General features: G+C 34.8%; 1 long non-coding RNA gene across 1 annotated transcript; it reads left to right on the forward strand.

Annotated features, from left to right (window-relative positions):
* Positions 1-2,924: 2,924 nt before the first annotated feature.
* LOC117063404 lies at positions 2,925-11,548 on the forward strand. The gene is made up of 3 exons (XR_004428908.1): positions 2,925-3,316; positions 4,411-4,439; positions 11,422-11,548. It is a non-coding gene; the product is annotated as an uncharacterized LOC117063404 (long non-coding RNA).
* Positions 11,549-19,856: the final 8,308 nt, after the last annotated feature.

Raw genomic sequence — 19,856 nt, forward strand, 5'->3', positions numbered from 1 at the left:
TGAAGGGAGTTTGACATTGAAAGTAAGGCTATTCATAACCTGGCTTTGGGTTAAGGATATTATCCTAGATGATCTAGGTGGGTATTGTGTAATCACATGGGCTCTTAAAAACAGAAGATTAAGGCAGGGAGAGTCAATCAACTGTGAGACTGAGGCTGCAGAGGAAGTAGCACAGGAAAGAGGAAGCAGAGTGGATGTAAAAAGAGATTTAAAGAAGAAGAAGAACACCATTCACCATTGGTGTTTGTGAAGATGAAGTCACAAGGCCATGAGGCAAGATCTGTTGATGGCCTGTAGAAGATGGGAAGAACATCTGACTGACAGCCAGCAAGGAGATGGGAAAAAGTCCTACGGTCACACAGAACTGAATTGGGACAATAATCTGGGCTAGCTTAGAGGGGGATTATTCTTCAAAGCTGCAGAAAAAAATTTGGCAACTTGCTGAAACTTTAATTTCTGCTTTGTTAGACTCTAAGCAAATAAGTTAACCAAGCCCACCAAAGTTCTGACCTACAGAACTGTGAGACAAGATATATATGCTGTTTTAAGTGAACGATTAAGTTTGTGATAACTTGTTAGGGCAATAATTGAAAACTAGTGAAAGAGTAATTTAGTCCTCCTCATTTCACTCTTGATTGCATGATCTATGTTTTCTGACAACAAAAAAATATAAATAATCCTTATGTTGAAAGTTAACTTAAAGCATAGATCACCTCTTTCAAGACAGAACATCATACTTTTAGTGTATTATTTCTCAGCTAGCACTATAACTGAGTCTTCAGTCAGTCATTCCTTCTTTCTATCAGAGAAGCTACTTGGCATGATAAAGAATTCTATGGCATATGCCTATTTCCACACTTATTTGCTACAGAATAAATCTCTTATACAGAAATCACAAGTACATATATAGGGTGCTAACAAAAGCATTATGTGCAAGAATGTCAATTTCATAAATACAGTATCTTTCTAAACTAGTGAGGACAAATCATTGCTCTTCCCCAAAGATGAAGAGAAACAAGAAATGGGGAAAGGATTCCCTATTTAATAAATGGTGCTGGGAAAATTGGCTAGCCATAAGTAGAAAGCTGAAACTGGATCCTTTCCTTACCCCTTATACGAAAATTAATTCAAGATGGATTAGAGACTTAAATGTTAGACCTAATACCATAAGAACCCTAGAAGAAAATCTAGGTAGTACCATTCAGGACATAGGCATGGGCAAGGACTTCATGTCTAAAACACCAAAAGCAACGGCAGCAAAAGCAAAAATTGACACATGGGATCTAATTAAACTAAAGAGCTTTTGCACAGCTAAAGAAACTACCATCAGAGTGAACAGGCAACCTACAGAATGGGAAAAAATTTTTGCAACCTACTCATCTGACAAAGGGCTAATATCCAGAATCTACAAAGAACTCAAACAAATATACAAGAAAAAAACAAACAACCCCATCAAAAAGTGGGCAAAGGATATGAACAGACATTTCTCAAAAGAAGACATCCATACAGCCAACAGACACATGAAAAAATGCTCATCATCACTCGCCATCAGAGAAATGCAAATCAAAACTACAATGAGATACCATCTCACACCAGTTAGAATGGCAATCATTAAGAAGTCAGGAAACAACAGGTGTTGGAGAGGATGTGGAGAAATAGGAACACTTTTACACTGTTGGTGGGATTGTAAACTAGTTCAACCATTATGGAAAACAGTATGGCGATTCCTCAAGGATCTAGAACTAGATGTACCATATGACCCAGCCATCCCACTTCTGGGTATATACCCAAAGGATTACAAATTACTCTACTACAAAGACACATGCACACGTATGTTTATTGCGGCACTATTCACAATAGCAAAGACTTGGAATCAACCCAAATGTCCATCTGTGACAGACTGGATTAAGAAAATGTGGCACATATACACCATGGAATACTATGCAGCCATCAAAAAGGATGAGTTTGCATCCTTTGTAGGGACATGGATGCAGCTGGAAACCATCATTCTTAGCAAACTATCACAAGAAGAGAAAACCAAACACCGCATGTTCTCACTCATAGGTGGGAACTGAACAATGAGATCACTTGGACTCGGGAAGGGGAACATCACACACTGGGGCCTATCATGGGGAGGGGGGAGGAGGGAGGGATTGCATTGGGGAGTTATACATGATATAAACGTCATGCACATGTACCCTAGAACTTAAAGTATAATAAAAAATAAAAAATAAAAAATAAAAAATAAAAAATAAAAAAAGAAATCCCATGAAATCCTCCCTGGCCAAGGTGTGATATTAGGCCTTCAACATTGTTCTAGATGATGGCAAGTTAGACACTGAGTAATTAAGACAGCAAAGTGAGTTGTGTGATGTTCCACATTGTTCAGCCTGTGCAGAGCCTTCATCTATTCTTTTGTGGCTATTTATAAATAAGCCCATTGCTCAAGCAAAAAGGTGGCTGGAGAGTTCGTGACCAGCCTGGGCAACATGGTGAAACCCCATCTCAACTAAAATACAAAAAGTTGCCGGGCACGGTGGCATGCGCCTGTAGTCCCAGCTACTCGGGAAGCTGAGGCAGGAGAATTGCCTGAACCTGGGAGGCAGAGGTTGCAGTGAGCCGAGATCACAGCACTACACTCCAGCCTGGGCAGCAGAGTGAGACTCTGTCTCAAAACAAACAAACAAAAGCAAGGTGGCTGGAGAAAGAGGCTAACTGATGTTCAATGGGCAGGTCATGTTGTCCAGATGATTATTGAAAGTTTTCTCTGAAACAGATAAACATTTGTCATTATACAACATATGTTCTAGTTCAGAATGTGTCAGGAATTAGGCTCCTGTCACTCCAAAATTTTACCTTTATATTTTCCTTTTTTATGCTTGGGCTAAGATTCTTCAAATCACTTTTTTTTTTTTTCTTTTTCAGCTACTTCTGATATTTTCATTCAAATGAATGTACTATAGGAAGTTAAGGAGCACAGGTAAGAGCACAGGTAAGAGCATTCAATTCATACTCTTCTCCTTTCAGTAAGACTACCAATATATTCCTTTGAACTCACTTTTTCCATTTTTTCAATTCTGTAATACAGTCATTTTCCAGGTTTCTGATTATACAGCCAAATCATTAGCCACTGCCCGAGATTAATCTATCTATCTATCTATCTATCTATCTATCTATCTATCTATCTATCTCTCAAAACAGACTAAGAAATCCAAAATGGATTGCTTGATGTTTGACTCACTGGGATAATTTTCATTCACACTTGTCTTTCAAGGACACACTTCTGATTGAGCATCTAATGCTACAGTAGTCCCTTGTAAGTCGGATTTATCATATTGACAAAAGACCTAGGATATTTCTTCTTCTGTCAATTTGTTATAAGGTACTGTGCAAAAAAGGTCATAGGAGGAGGAATGGCAATGCATCAAGAGATGGTATCAAAGGAATCTGAGCCACCTGCTCATTCAATTTACTTGTGTTTTATTTACCTGCCTGAGCTTGATCTCTTATGCATCATCTGCAGTGATGATTTTACGGCTTTTGGGCATGCCCTGCCTTATAATTTGGTTGGTAAAAAAACACTCAATTCAAATAGTTTGGTCAAGCCACATGATCTCTTGATGTCTTATAATCAAGTTTTTAAATTTATATAGGGCCCAATAGCAAGGCAGAAAGTGTTTCTCATAAGGAAATAAGAAAGGATATTATCTGTGAAAAAGGGAAAGCTGTTGCTTCAAAACACAAGGAGTCTCCTGTGTCTTACTAGACTTCACCAGATTTGTCACATACATTTTATATATCAATGTAACTGCTGTAAGGAAGTTTATATGACAACATAGCTTTCATTGCACACTGGACTCCTAAGCTTTCCCTTGCTCTTGGCCTCAACATTCAGAGTCTTATGTGTTACATAAAACATGTGTAACATATTGTTTTTGAGGTATATGATGCAATGTGTATCAATCCATGTTAGGCATCAGAATGATTATATTGTACCAAATAAAATTTAACAAGGTGACAAGGCCCTTAAGCCCTGCGAGGTTTGACTCTAATCTCTGGTTTACATTTTTCTTACTGTGATTTTGTTTTTTTGGCCGTTGATTCTTCCTGTGTATTATATTCAGCAAACCAACTGTCATTAATGTAGTGAAACAGCGTAAATCATTCTGTGGGATGTCAATACTGGTAATATTCCTGCAGGCTAGATTATTGATATAGGATTGATATAGCCTTGAAATGCTGTATGAAATTTAAAAATGTATACTGTTGTGCTTGCTAAGCAAGAGTACCACTTCTGTTGAACCTTATATGTTGAGAAAATTAAATAATGCATTTGATCAATAATTGTGTAGATTTTTTCTAGTAAACACAGCTCTGAAAAACAGCTAAACTTCACTTTCATTTTCTCAGATCCATCTGCCTCTTCACAGGCCAAACAGGTGAGTTAAATGGAGATGTTATATAGAAATCACCAATACTGAATTTTCAAGTATATGATAGTGACAGTAATTTTGGCAGTGTTCTAAGAAATATGATATTACCTCTACCATCAAATATATTTACTGATTTGTCCTAACTGCTCATTAAAGAAATTAGGCCACCTTGCCTCTTGCCATTCAGTGTTGCCATTCAACATCCTCATTGTGAGGTGCTCTCTCTGATGCCATTGCAATCGTTAAGTTTGTCTTAAGGACACCATCTTCCTCCATCATATCCAGCCTTCCGAAAACAATTACCACAGAGATTTTCTGTATTCTAGCAATCTGCTCACAAATGTATTACTTAGCGCTGTGATGGGCTCATATGGTGAATGAGTGGGTGACATAACATAACTTATGATAAATGCACTACAAAACGTCTAATTCTCTAAGCCCAAATTTATTGGATGTAGGACACCAACATGTCCAAGTTTCAAACAATCAGGTCAACTCTTAAGAGCCAATCCATCTGTACAAACTAGCATCATAAATTTGTATCGGTAAGTGCCCTTATATAAAGGTGGCATATTCTAGAGTTTTATTCCATGCCCTTGGTCTATTCCCATTCAAATTCATTCCTAAACATATTCATATGTGTCTTAGATTATATAGCAAACTAATCTGGAAGTTATTTGGTAGGTTAACCTGAGTCACATAATGTATTTATGTTTCTAATATATACATTTGGTTATTTGACTAGAGGATATCGTGAAAGAACAGGTCAATTTTAGCAAGAATAAGCAATAAGCACACCTTTGCAAATGGGCCACCCATGGTGAGGTAAACAAGGGTCTTAAAGGAAGGCAAGACTTGTTTCCTTAGATATTGTGTGACAGAGGTCTCCTTAGACATAGCAGACATCCTTCTGCTAGCAGAGATAACTTGCAGAGATATGGGAATTCAGTATTCTCAACTTTATCTGATTCTGTTTTTATTCCTAAAATCTTAGAGTCCTACTGCCTGTAAATCAATGTCCTAACCTTGACGTAGGAGACTTGGTGAGTCAAGGAACTCAGTGTTTGTTGTCCTTCTGCAACCTACATAATTACATTTGTGTCTGACTTACAGTGGGCCTTGTCCTATAGCTAGAAGAAATAAGAGATTGTTAGGAGATTGTTTTTAAGTTTGCCATAGAAGCTCTGTTTCTCTGACTGTTTGGGCTGAGAATGTGAGAATGAAAAGCTGTAAGCTTGTAATTTTTTTTCCTGTAAGTCTTTTAGTGCATTTACAATCAGATATTTCACCCCATAGATCCTGTAGTCATCATTACAAATTTAACAGTTATATACAACAGCTAGTCCCCCTGCCTCCAAAAACATTTACTTTTCAGTAAGCATTGTTTCACAATCAGTGACAGCTTGCAATTGAATGCATTTTATATTCAGGGCATCCTATGATCAAGGAGATTATTACAGTTTTCAGGACAAAGAATAATCAAAATTTCATAATACCATTTTTGACATTCTTTTTTTTTTTTAATAATTTCTGGGATCATTAAGTAGGGTATCTAATGCCAAGTAGAGACAAATCAGAGGAGATGAAACCACATTAGGTATTTCAATAGAGATCATTGGAAAGAGGATATTAAATAGGTGGTAGATGTCTAGAAACACAAATGAAAACATTTAAGTAAAATACAAGTATTATATAATCTATAGTTATATACTATCATCCCAAGTTCATACCTTGAGGAGGGCATGCTTTGTGGTTTTGTTGGTACATCAAAAGCTAAGAAGGGGCCCTGGCTGGGCACAGTGTCTCATACCTGTAATCCCAGCACTTTGGGAGGCTGGCAGATCCCCTGAGCCCAGGAGTTCAAGACGAGTCTGGGCAGTATGGTGAAACCCCATCTCTACAAAAAATACAAAAAGTAGCCGGGTATGGTGGCGAACACCTTGTGGTGCCAGCTACTCAGGAGGCTGAGGTGGGAGGATAGCTCCAGCCTGGGAGGCAAAGGTTGGAGTGAGCTATGATTGTGCCACTGCTCTCCAACCAGGATGATAGAGTGAGACATATATATATATATAAAAGAGTGAGACCCATTTATATATATATAAAAGAAAAAAAAAGAAGAGGAAGAGGAAGGAGCTCCGAGTTCACAACTGGGTTCTGAGCGGGGTCTAAAGTCTGGATGGTAATGATAGTTCTGAGAAAGTATAACAAGGTTGGTTTTGAGTGCTAAAAGATAGAACCAAGTGCTGCTTCCAGGGTGAAGAGTCAATAATACAGTGGCACTCAATGGAAAAATAAAGAAGAAAGAAAAATTACACTTACCTGTGCTCCTTAACTTCCTATAGTACATTCATTTGAATGAAAATATCAGAAGTAGCTGAAAAAGAAAAAAAAAAAGTGATTTGAAGAATCTTAGCCCAAGCATAAAAAAGGAAAATATAAAGGTAAAATTTTGGAGTGACAGGAGCCTAATTCCTGACACATTCTGAACTAGAACATATGTTGTATAATGACAAAGCTTTGTCAGTCTAATTCCCTATGTTCCTAGAACCTTACGACTCTTATGGGAAAGGCCTCATTACTTGTTGTTCAGTGTGTGAATTAAACGCCACTCTACAGGCAGGATGATAATATCTACTATCATGCAACAATGTAGACCCTTTTGTTGGAAAATGATGGAATGTAACAATTAATATTAAAGTAGTAACAACAAAATCTGTACCACATTAGCATGTAGCATTTACATACAACATTTAAAATGGAGTGTGGCAGTCACTCGTGAGCCATGTTGATATTTCTTGCAGAACTCATGTCTCATTATAAGTTGTAAATAAGAAGAATTACCAAGCGAAAGACTCAATTATTAGTAGAACTTGATGCTATATTCTGTGAAATCTTTGTGTCACAAACAGGGAGAACTTGGAATGTTTCAGGTGATCATATGTTTTGGAAAATGGTGATGATCTCTGTCTTCCTTAACTCTTCATATTTGCTCCCTTCACTTATAATGGTTTTGCTTTTTGAAAAGCTGGTGGAGTTTCAAGATGGCTGACTAGTGCCACTAGGAAGTGCTGCTGCCACCAAAACACACCGGGATTTAGATTAAACCAACATAATTTGAACATATCTTCAGACAGAAAATGCCAAATGTTGACATGGAAAAGACTCACATGCTGAAGCTGAAGCAGGATGAAGCTAAGAACTCTGCATGGGGTGACTGAACATTAGAGCTGGTGCCAGGGTCCAAAGGGTGCCTGGAAAAGGGACTACGGTAACGAAAACAGCATGGTACCGGTACAAAAACAGACACATAGGCCAATTAACAGAATAGAAAACTCAAAAATAAAGCCGCACACCTACAGCCGTCTGATTTTTGACAAGGCCAACAAAAAAGCAATGGGGAAGGAACTCTCTTTTCAATAAATGGTGCTAGGATAGCTGGCTAGCCATATGCAGAAGATTAAAGCTGGACCCTACCTTTCAGCGTAAACAAAAAATAATACAAAGGCATGAACGATTTAAATGGAAGACCTCAAACTATAAAAATTGTAGAGGACAACCTAAGAATTACTCTTTTCGACATCAATGCATTAGGCTGTTTTCACACTACTATAAAGAAACTACCTGAGACTGGGTAATTTATAAAGGAAAGAGGTTTAATTGATTCACAGTTCTGCATAGCTGGGGAGGCCTCAGGAAATTTGCAATCATGGCAAAAGGTGAAGAGGAAGCAGGCACCTTTTTCGCAAGGTGGCAGGAGAGAGAACATTCAAGAAAAACTGCCACTTTTAAAACCATCAGGTCTCCTGAGAGCTCCCTCACTGTCACGAGAACAGCATAGGGAAAATCACCCCCATGATCCAATCACACGCCACCAGGTCCCTCCCTCAACATGTGGGGATTACAATTTGAGATGAGATTTGGGTAGAGACACAGTCAAACCACATGAATTAGCCTTGGCAAAGAAATTTTGGCTAAGTACCCAAAAGCATTTGCAATCAAAACTAAAGTAGAAAAGTGGAATGTAATTAAACTAAAGAACTTCTGCTGAGGAAAAGAAACTATCAACAGAGTAAACAGAAAATCTACAGGACGGGAGAAGATATTCACAAACTCTGCATCCAGTACATGTCTAATACCCAGAATCTATAAAAAACTTAAACCACTTGACAAGTAAAATCAAATAACCCCATTAAAAAGTGGACAAATGACATGAACAGACACTTCTCAGAAAAAGACATATAAGTGGCCAACAAACACATGAAAATATTTTCAGCATTGCTAATTATCAGAGATGCAAACCAAAACCACAATGAGATACTATCTCACACCATTCAGAGTGGCTAATATTAAAAAATCAAAAAATCAACATATACTGGCAAAGCTGTGGAGAAAGGAGAATCCTTGCACTCTGTTGTTGGTAATGTAAATTAACTGCTGTGGAAATCAGTCTGGAGATTTCTCAAAGAACTTGAAACAACCATCATTCGAGCCAACAATCTTATTACTGAATATATACTCAAAAGAAAATAAATCATTCTACCAAAAAAACAAATGCACTTGTATGTTCATTGCTGCATTATTCACAATATCAAAGACTTGGGATCAACCCAGATCCTTATCAGTGGTAGATGAGATAAAGAAAATTTGATGAACCAAATACTATGCAGCCATGGAAAATAATGAAATAATGTTTTTTGCAGCAACATGGGTGCAGTTGGATACCATAATCCTAAGTGAACTAACACAGGAGCAGAAAAGCAAATACTACATCTCTCACTTATAAGTGGAAGTTAAATTTTGAGCACGTGTGGATATAAACATGATAATAGTAGATGCAGTGGTCTACCAGAGGTGGGAGGGAGGGGGTGTAGGTTAGTACCCTATTGGGTACTATGCTCACTACCTAAGAAGATCGATACGCCAAACCTCAGCACCAGGCAATATTCCCATGTAACAAACCTGCACATGTATCCCCTACATCTAAAATTAAAGTTGAAATTTAGAAAAAGTTTACTTTCTTACACCTAGTTTCCTTTCAGTATTTGCTTCAGGATCTTTTTCTCCAGAAATATTTTCCTGATCCTTTGTTGCATTTGTTTTGATTCTTCTAAACTTTCAAAAATCCTGGACTACTACCAAATCACATATAAATTACATGTACAGTTTTATTTGTCTGAATCCCCCACAAAACTTTAAACTTTATGAGGGTAAGAATTGCATCCTTGATTTCTGTTTCCTACTCACTTAGGAATGAAGCTTGCAACATATAAGTCTCAATGTCTGTGATGAGTATATAAAGGAATACTTCGGTAGTTATATTGAATCATGTAGGTTATAGAAAAAATAGCAAGCAATATATCTAAATGCTAAGTTTAGAAAATAATGTTTAGCAAGATATTTCTGTCGCTACCATGTAGATGGAGGCATTTTATGAATAATTTTTCCTTGTGCATTTGTTCATGCAAGATTTGTTTTCTCTCGCTCTTTCCTACCTGTGGATTTTCTAAGCCAATTATAAGTTCCACTAGTTTTGTTGAGCTATCACTATGGCCAGTTGGAAAGAGCTGATGCTTTCCTGCATCCCTTTATTATTTTATTTGTGTTTGTGTTCTATCATAGTTTCTATCATAATTGCTTTATAGCTTATCAGAGGATAGCATAGTGGTTCAGAGGCAGTTGAGCATGAATGATTAGACACTACTACTCGGAAGTCAAACCAACCACTTTGAACCTTACCAAAGTGAGAGATTATCTAGGGTACCTGGACAACTTACTTGACCTCTCTATTTGTCAGATTCTCTGAAAATAATGACAGCTACTTATTTGTCGTAATGATTAAAGGCTGTAATGTTTACAAAACACTTCATATCATTACCAAACACATAGCAATCTCTGACAAATATGTTAAAGACTATCACATATTTATTCTCACCTCTAAATGGCAAACTCTTTGAATACATAACTATTATTTTGCCTTTTTATTATGCAATAAATAATGCAAATTCTATCAAAGTTTCATTTTTATTTTTATTTTTTACCATTTGGTCTCTGAAACATCTTTTACTTATAAAGTTCATAGTAATTTTGTTTTTTATGTTTTTCTTACATTGTTTCTTTTTTGCTTTCATAATATCTAGAATTTTAAAAACAAATACTCAACAACACTACTTTTTCTCTGTATTTCTTTTTTAAACTGGGCACACTAAGCCCCCTCAGTTAAAATTGTGTTGTCTTATTATAGCTGTGTCTACATAATGCCTTTGTGTCTAAGCTCTTAAGTGTCGTATGCTGGCATTTTGATAATTTATAAGGAAACAAAATAACATGTCATTAACTTTCAGAGAATGTTCATTCACCAGAACAGTTCTGAAAGCTTTGAACACATGGGTTATTCACTGAAGCTTTGACAATCAGTGTACCCAAATCCATTCATTCTTCATCTTTGTATGTGCTCTTACTGAGAAGAATGCTCCAAATAGGGAAGTAGAGTACTCTAAAGAATAATGCAATGAAGGATTACGTTCCAAGAGGCTGGGGACCAGTCTCTGGCTCTGCCATTAATTACCTGTCTGAATAAAGGAAAGGGAATTAAATTATCTTGATCATAAAAGCTTCAGCTGCTAAATGAGGAGAACTTGGCTTAGCTGTCTTCATATTTTTGGAACAAATAAATAATATAGAATGGATATCAGCATTTTTTGAAAAGTTAGTAAGCATTATTTGGATGTCTATAGAAATACAAACATATTCAACACAAAATGCACTTTTTGTCATATCAGATGCCAGTTGTATTTCTTTTGTTATTGTTAGAAGGATTAATGGGAGGCAAAGATAAGTGTAATAATTACTACATCAATTACTTCTAAGATCTTTTGTATTTTATTATAAAGATCTAAGTGCCTTTCATTTTAAACACTCATTCATTCAATGTATCCATTTACTTGTTCATTCAATGTATAATTAATGAAAATGTCTACATTATTATTAGGGCTAGAAAAATGCATACAGCATGGCTCCCAAATTTGAGATGCTTTGGAAACAGCACTAGTTACGACTCAACATATTGCACAGAAAGAGAAAAAGATGTCCCTGAATACCTTCTGTGGAGATAAGTTACAATGTAGCATCAAATGTAATAACTTTATATCTCAACTCTCTCAGTAGCTTTCTAAAGCAAGGATTAGGGCTATTTATCCCATAAGAATTTCTGAGATTCAGAAAAAGTGAATTATTTTTATACGTTATATTCAAGAAGATGTTGAATTTGAAGTTTCTGCCAGGTAATTCTGATCTCAAAATTCATCTCTTGAATACATCAGTATGTCTCTGTAGCAAGGAAAACTTACTACGATACCTGTAACACATTACAGCTTCCTGCATGAAACCTAAAGCAACTAATAAAAGGAAGTTTTTGCTTTCTAAACTTCAGTTTATGACATCTAAGTTATTTCTTTAGTTTTCCTAGGAATTAATAGCAAGCTTTGCAATGAGGTTTTATGTTTAGTGAGCAATAAAATGAGTGCTTTGTAATCTTGATTTATAAGAATCAATTAAATACACCCTTTAAAATTGCAAAATTCTAAAGGTATTATTATTTCTACATCATTTTACAGACAACCATAGGAATAATATTGTCTACTTCATTTTTAAAATTTGTTTACCAATATTAAAAGCAAATTCATTATCTAAAATTAGTTCAGTTCTAATTTTAATCCCAACTGTCCACTTTAACTCCTCAAATCTCCACGGGGGGTATAGGCATGTAACATTTAGGTTTTGAGCCATTTCTCATTGTCTGATTAGGGAAAAAAAGCACTATGCAATTGCTTTCTTTCATTTTAAAATCCTACTTATATTATTCATTGTAGAAAATGGAAATTTACCAAACAATGTGGAATAGACAAATCTTTTAGCAGCAAAATAATGCCTCTAGGGCTTTTTGTAAAGTGAGAACAAAGTGCTTCATAGCACTGTTTGAAGCTGGTTAATAAGACACAAATGTAATAGGCTTCACTGCATTTAACTTCAGAAAAAGTGCCAATATCTTCAAATGTGAACCTTGGATTATTGCCTCTGCAATTTGTTTAGGCAGCCAATGCACTACAAATCATTTGCAGCCTACAAATTGCTTTGTTAGTGGGAAACGGACTACAATAAAGCCGGATTTCCTAATGCTTTATTGACTCTTGATCGAGTAGATGTTGAGAATTCTTTTGTCTTCTTTCAATGACTTTCTCAAATATTCTAAGTGTTTTCAAAATTATAACCTCTTTAAGTACTGTGAATTATTTTGAAGATCATTGTAATTTTTTTTTTTTTTGGAGTTTTTGTTTCCTCAAAATGGTTTACTAATTTTTTTCAAATTGCCTATGTTTGTACATATTTTAGAAGTATTTTAAAAATAACAATTTCTCTAAATGTAGGTTAGGCTTTAGTGACAATACATCAGTGTTCCTGAATGTCATGATTATATTGTTATATTTTGATTAAAATAAAATATCACAAATGAGTTATCATAATTAATTTAAAATGTGTCATTTTAATATGTTTTCTTCAGCTTCATTTTGCATTACTTTGTAAATATTAAATAATCTGATGAGTATGACCAGCATATAATATGTTACTCAATGACACCAAAATAATTAATATCTCCATCATTCTTGGATGTCATAAAATTTTCTAATTAAACATGTTTTAATAATTCCTGTATATTAAGTGAAAAACAATATACAGGAATCAGTGAACATCAGTGCTACTACAGAAGTATAGGTCAAATATCTTTACATCTCTTCACCAAATGTCAAACTGTAAAAAGGTTTAAAGTCATTTATTTTATAAGAATTTTTATTTGGAATATATAAATCATTGTTTATAATGCTTTTTATTTTACATGTGAAAATATTAAAATTAACGTTACTGCTACTGAATATCTTTTGTGTTAAAATTTTTATTGCACGTCAAAAACAAACATCTATAATGCACAAATATTACAGTATTATTTTATCACATTGCTTTAGTATCTCAAAATGCTATCCCTGCAGACAAACTAATATATTGGGTTTGCTTGTTTTCTAGTACCTGTAGTACTTGAATACGATCAGCATCCAGCTTTATCAATAACTTAGAAGCAGGATCCAGGTAAGCTGTAGGGCTGAGCTACAGGGAATAGCATATCCAAACTCCAGGAGTATTTTGAGTTGGGATATAAAAGGTAAAGCCAGCAATCAAGGAGGAAGATTGATGTGAAGTTCAGTGAGTAAGAAGGGACTGGGAGGCAGCCAGACAAAAATGTTCTCCATAGGTTGCATGCTAAGTCCTTTTGATAAATGCTGCTAAAGCATGCATACGTTTATGTGCCTGAGTTAGCTGTTCTTTGTCCTGTGCATTGACTTTTATCTGAGGTAAATCCTAAAAGATGGTGATATAATTGATAAAACATCAAAATCTTTGTTTTCAAATAAATTATGCATAGAAGTTCAGATCTGAAGTGTTAGCTATAGACCATATCTTCCTAAAATAGCCTAGTAGAGTGGAATCTGATTGGTACTATAGTTGTCTAAAGGCAATTTGAAGTTTTCAGGTCTTTAATTCTAGGACATATAGCAGAAGTTTCAAAAGGAATCCTATTCCTAATTTGATAATTCCAAAGCATCAATGAGACCTACCTGTGAAGCCAAATGCTGCTGACAGCACATTAAAGATTTTCATATCAATATATCCGCCTTATATTTACATTAACCCAGAAGACTTTAAAATAAATATAAATGTCTTAAATTTATATATAAGCTAAAATTAAAGACTTAGGTGAATTTTGAACATTTGAAGACAATAAGAGATTTATCTAAATTTGTTGTTGTTGTTGTTGAGACAGAGTCCCCTCTGTTGCCCAGGCTGGAGTGCAGTGGCGTGATCTTGGTTCACTGCAACCTCCACTTACTTGGTTCAAGCAATTCTCCTGCCTCAGCCTCCTGAGTAGCTGGGATTACAGGTGTGCACCACCCAGCTAATTTTTGTATTTTTAGTAGAGATGGGGTTTCGAACTCCTGACCTCAAGTGATGCCCCTGTCTAGGCCTCCCAAAGTGCTGGGCCACCATGCCTGGTCAATCTAAATTTGCAATTTTTTTTTGTATGTTTCAAAAGAAGAAAATGTCTTTCTCCTGAAAAATGGCCTACAATGAAAATATTACTTCCCTTGGTCATTTTTATTCATACATGTGCATCTATGTGTGTATTCTAATGATTAATGAATGGATAATGATTGATAATAGATATTAATAAATGACATTAAATATCAATCATATATATCAACTAACAAATATTAATTTTCAGTAAATACAACAGAAAATCAGAGACTACCTAGTGTTAGTATGAGCAGTATTTTCTCATTTGTTGTCTTTGTAAACGTAAAGATTATAGACTTTTGACAATACATATCTGGTGAAATTAAGATGATGTCAGGAGAATTCATATCCTAGATGTAATTTTTTACATCTTCGAAGTGACTTTTATCGTCATGAATTCACCAATTTTTAAAGTCTAGCCCTAAGGTTGGAGGATTAAAGACTTTAATTTCCTGATATATTGAGAATACCTATATCATTTATAACTTATGCTTGACATGCCATCATATAAACTAGATTTATATTTATTCTATATTCTATAAATTAGAATTCAAATGTAAATATTTACAATGAACAATGTGATAACTATGCAGTACAGAATAATCTCACCTAAGTTATTCACCCCTTGGAATTCGATTTCATTAGAAAGCTCTTTGTGTGGATCAGCTGTAAGAACTCTTCTCAATAGAGAGACACTTAATACCAGAAATAGTGAAATAATCTGCCATTTTACCTCCCTGAGGTAATATGCAGTACTTATTTTATGTATTTTACACTTAATTATCCTTCAACATCTTCCTCTCCTATTAGCATATTCTTCGTTAAATAACATGCATTCATTTAGTAAGACTGATTCTTGTCAGGGAGACATTCTGTGTTCTTTAAGTGATTTGGCACATATTGTGGGGATTCTCAAAATCCTCAGTCTTTTTTAGAAGGAAAATCTTATTTCTAAATTCTATAGGAATAAACAAAATTCTATGAGAATAAAGCTACTTTTCGTCTTTTAAGAAAAAAATAAGTATTTTATCATTTATTTGCTTGGCTCATGTTTTCAAAGAACAAACTTATAATCTGTGAACATTTAGAAAGTATATCAAATCTATCCTAGATATTTGTATCTTATACTCTGCGTCCACATATGAAAATGTGTTCACTTGTTTCCCTCCCTTTACTGAAAATGTCGAACTTTGCATATAAATTAAGGATACTGAGATGAAGAGACGATCCTGGATTATCCAGGTGCACCCAATGTAATCCCAAGTGTTCAGATAAGAAAGAAGCAGAAAAGTCAGAGTCAGAGAAGGAGATGTGACCATGGAAGCAGGGTCCTACTTATGTGACTGAAGACTGAGAAAGGGGCCCAGGAGCCAAGGAATACAGGTCATCTCTAGAAGCCAGAAAACACAAGGGAACAGACTTTTCTAGTGCACCCTCTCAAGGGAACACAGCTCCAGATTTTATTCCAATGAAAACTATTGAAAAGTTTTGTCCTCCAGACCATAAGATAAATTTGAAAGATAATATAAATAAATTTGCATTATATAAGCCACTAATTTTGTGTTAATTTTTCATAGCAATAGGTAACTAATACTGATAGTTGATGAGAATAAGGTTTTAGAAATGTAATTTCTGTATAGAACAGGAACATAAATAAGCATTATCTTGAGCAATAATAACTACATTATATCAAAAATATACATTTACTTAATGCTGAATAACTCTATGTTGAGTAATGTTTAATCATGATGACCTATTATTTTGTAATTCCATCTCTCTAAATTTAGTTTTTGACCTTACATGAGTTATTTACCACCTGTGTATTTGAGATTGCTTTATTATACAATAGGCAGAATAGTTATCAAAAGGGGTGGAAAAGTTCTTGCACATTGAAAATAATAAACATATGTTACTCATCAATTTGACAAAATTATTGCCGGTTATTATTACATTTTTATTATGTACCTTGCAAATAAAAGCTACAATTGTAAAATATGACTTACATAAACAGTGACTAAATATCATTCGCTGTTCAGTCTTCCAATCTGCAAATTTCAAAGTTTTATGAAAAAATAGACTATAATATCTAGTTACTTTATGGCATCATCATAATCATTTCATTAACATGGGAGTTACATAATTATGTCACACTTATAACAGGAAAAACAGAATTATCCCAAAATTAAAAACAAAATATAAAAAAGTGCAATAAGCATTCTAAACAAGTCACCTTTTGTAGTATTAGTATTGCAGTATGTCAAGTCTGAATTAACAACAAAATCTAAATGCCTATTTAATGGTCTCTGAAAATATTCAATCTACTTCATCTCCTAGCTTAATAGAAATCAGATATAGGGATGGTGTTAGACTATACACTGAAAATCCAGAGGCTTAAAATAGACTAATAAATTTCTTTTTAGCACATGCTACCATCAGAGTGGTCAATAATAACTGTTTGTAGGAAATTGCTTAGCCTTTCCTCAACTATGGCCTGAAAAGTAATTTCATCTGAAAATATTGTATTTTATCTGACACTAAGGACCTGTCTTAGTAAGTCTATTAAATTCTTATGTACTGTGGAATTGTACTTCAGGGTAATTTACAAACTATATGTGTGATTGGTGATTAAAATTACCTTCAAAGACAGAGTTCTATATTGATAATAATTTTCTGCCTATTCAAAAAGGAAATGAACAATCAGAAAGGCAATAAGCTATTTTTATGTGTGTTCCTACACAAAGATACTCAGTAGCTTTCTTCTCAAGAGGAGTCTGGTCAATTCAATTATACATAGACAATCTGTTTAGTTGAAGTTTTTATTTTAATTGTTATTATCATGATGATTATCATTATCACTATTATTTTACTTTGTCTCAACAGTAGACAGTATTCTATCCCTATTTTGGTCTCCTTTTTGACTAAGGACATAATAAATGAAATACATTTTGAGTAGTGAATTAATTTTATATGAAGTTTTAAGGCAATTAAGAATTAATTTTGTTAAGATAAATATATAAACTATCAATTATTATAAGATAGTAGTTAAAAGTATGGCAACGACATTGATATCTAAAAGCAATTTTCTTTAGCTACTTGATTTTAGAGAAGTTATGTGTCATTTTATGTCTTAGTTCCTGGTAAATAGAAGATGGTCTGTATGTCTCTGTTGATCTCTTTGTCTCTCTTTGAATGCCTCTATCTCTGTCTTTTTTAATCTCTCTCTGTGTGTGTACATATATAGTATATACATATAAATCTAAGCTATATAGTACGATATACATATACACATACATATACACTTATAGGTCACCCTATATTTTATATTATGTACATACATTTTATATAAATATATCTATAATATATATACATATGTTCACTGAAGAAGTAAATGAATATGTTTCAATTTCCTACAACATTGTTTATGCCTTGTTAGAGATTGAACTTTCCTATTTTGCTAGCAATTTTTCTAGTATTTCTCCATAAAACTAAGATCAACACAATAAAGATGAGGCAAACTTTAAGAATCATATCAAAAATAATAGCTACAAAGAGAAAAACATAAAGGGAGGCAAAGACATTACAGCCCTTCTCCTTCCATGATCTGTTTTTGAAGATGGCCTTCTAAATCATAGCCACGAGGCAACAGTCAAGAGCCCAGCAATGTTCGTAACGGAACAAGAAATGCAGTAAAGTAAAGGACAGCCTGACTGTTAGAGCTGGGTGAAGAAATAGCCTGGCAGGGTTGGCAGGTAGAGGAGGATTGAGCAAAAATATAAAGACTTGGAAAAAAAACAGAGGTAAAGTTTCTCACTGTCAGAGAAGGGAGTTACAAATAAAGAATCAGAACAAATGGCCTATATGGTTCTGGAATAAAGTAGGAGCTACTGGCGTGAAGTAATGGTTTTCAATATATGTAGATAAGTGCAGACAGAAAAACACTAATGTGTGTGTGTGTGTGCGTATGTGTGTGTGTGTAATATACCTCCTTGGTCTGTCCACTAAGAAAGTCTGGAAGTAGTAACAACCTAGTAAAAATGAAAAAATCTAGTGCTCAGATCCTGCATTTCTAAATATTTTTTCTACCATAAGAAATACAGATTATTTGGAGAAATGGCCAAATAAGAAATAAGAGAAGCCTACAATATTATTCTGTGTCAGAAAATAATCAAATTGTCAAAGAATGAGAGACACATGTCAAAGGACATGAGAGAAGAAAAAAAAAAATCCTTTTCCATGCCGAATAGTAAAGATATAGGCACTATGAAATTAGAAAATCACGGCCGGGCGCGGTGGCTCAAGCCTGTAATCCCAGCACTTTGGGAGGCCGAGACGGGCGGATCACGAGGTCAGGAGATCGAGACCATTCTGACTAACACGGTGAAACCCCGTCTCTACTAAAAAATACAAAAAAACTAGCCGGGCGAGGTGGTGGGCGCCTGTAGTCCCAGCTACTCGGGAGGCTGAGGCAGGAGAATGGCGTGAACCCGGGAGGCGGAGCTTGCAGTGAGCTGAGATCTGGCCACTGCACTCCAGCCTGGGCGACAGAGCGAGACTCCGTCTCAAAAAAAAAAAAATCACAGTTTGGTAACCTATGTAGCAACAACTGATATGGAAAAGTATCTATGGATGCCCAAAGTAATGGGTGAAAATGTGAAGAGCAGAATTTTTATGTAGTTACAGATTATCTCTCCACAAAATACTTTTAATTTGAAAAAAGACAATGAATAAATTAACAGTGAGGACACCTAGAATACATCACCAAAATTTATTGATCAAAGTGAACATCATAATAGGGCAAATTGCTATCCTACATCAGCTGATAAAGTGGAAGGAGAACACACATCATATCTGTGATATTCTTGCTACAAGTGCTAAATGGAATGTAGTCGTGATGAAATATCAGTCAAAGTCATGATAATAATGGAAAGACTAAAATACTAGACTTGAGTGAATGAGTCAAAAGAGTTTGTAAATAAATGTAATATGCAATGTTATATTGGATCCCTTTACTATGAAGGACAAGATTGAAACAACTGGTGAAATTTAAATAGGGTCTGCAGGTCATCATTAGTATTATTTCCAAGTTAATTTCCTAGTTGTAATATTTGATGCCTTTTTTCATAAATAATAGACATTAACTTATCCAGACTAACAGGTCACCATGTCTGCAAACTACTTTCAACATGAAAATAATGTAAGTATAAATAGATAGATCATAGACTACAGACAGACAAAAAGACGGGAGGTACACATAGAAATAGAGATGCAGATGTAGACAGATATATATGAAATGGGAGGACT

The sequence above is a fragment of the Trachypithecus francoisi genome, unplaced genomic scaffold, assembly GCF_009764315.1.
Source record: "Trachypithecus francoisi isolate TF-2019V2 unplaced genomic scaffold, Tfra_2.0 Lachesis_group18, whole genome shotgun sequence".
Classification (NCBI taxonomy): Eukaryota; Metazoa; Chordata; class Mammalia; order Primates; family Cercopithecidae; genus Trachypithecus; species Trachypithecus francoisi.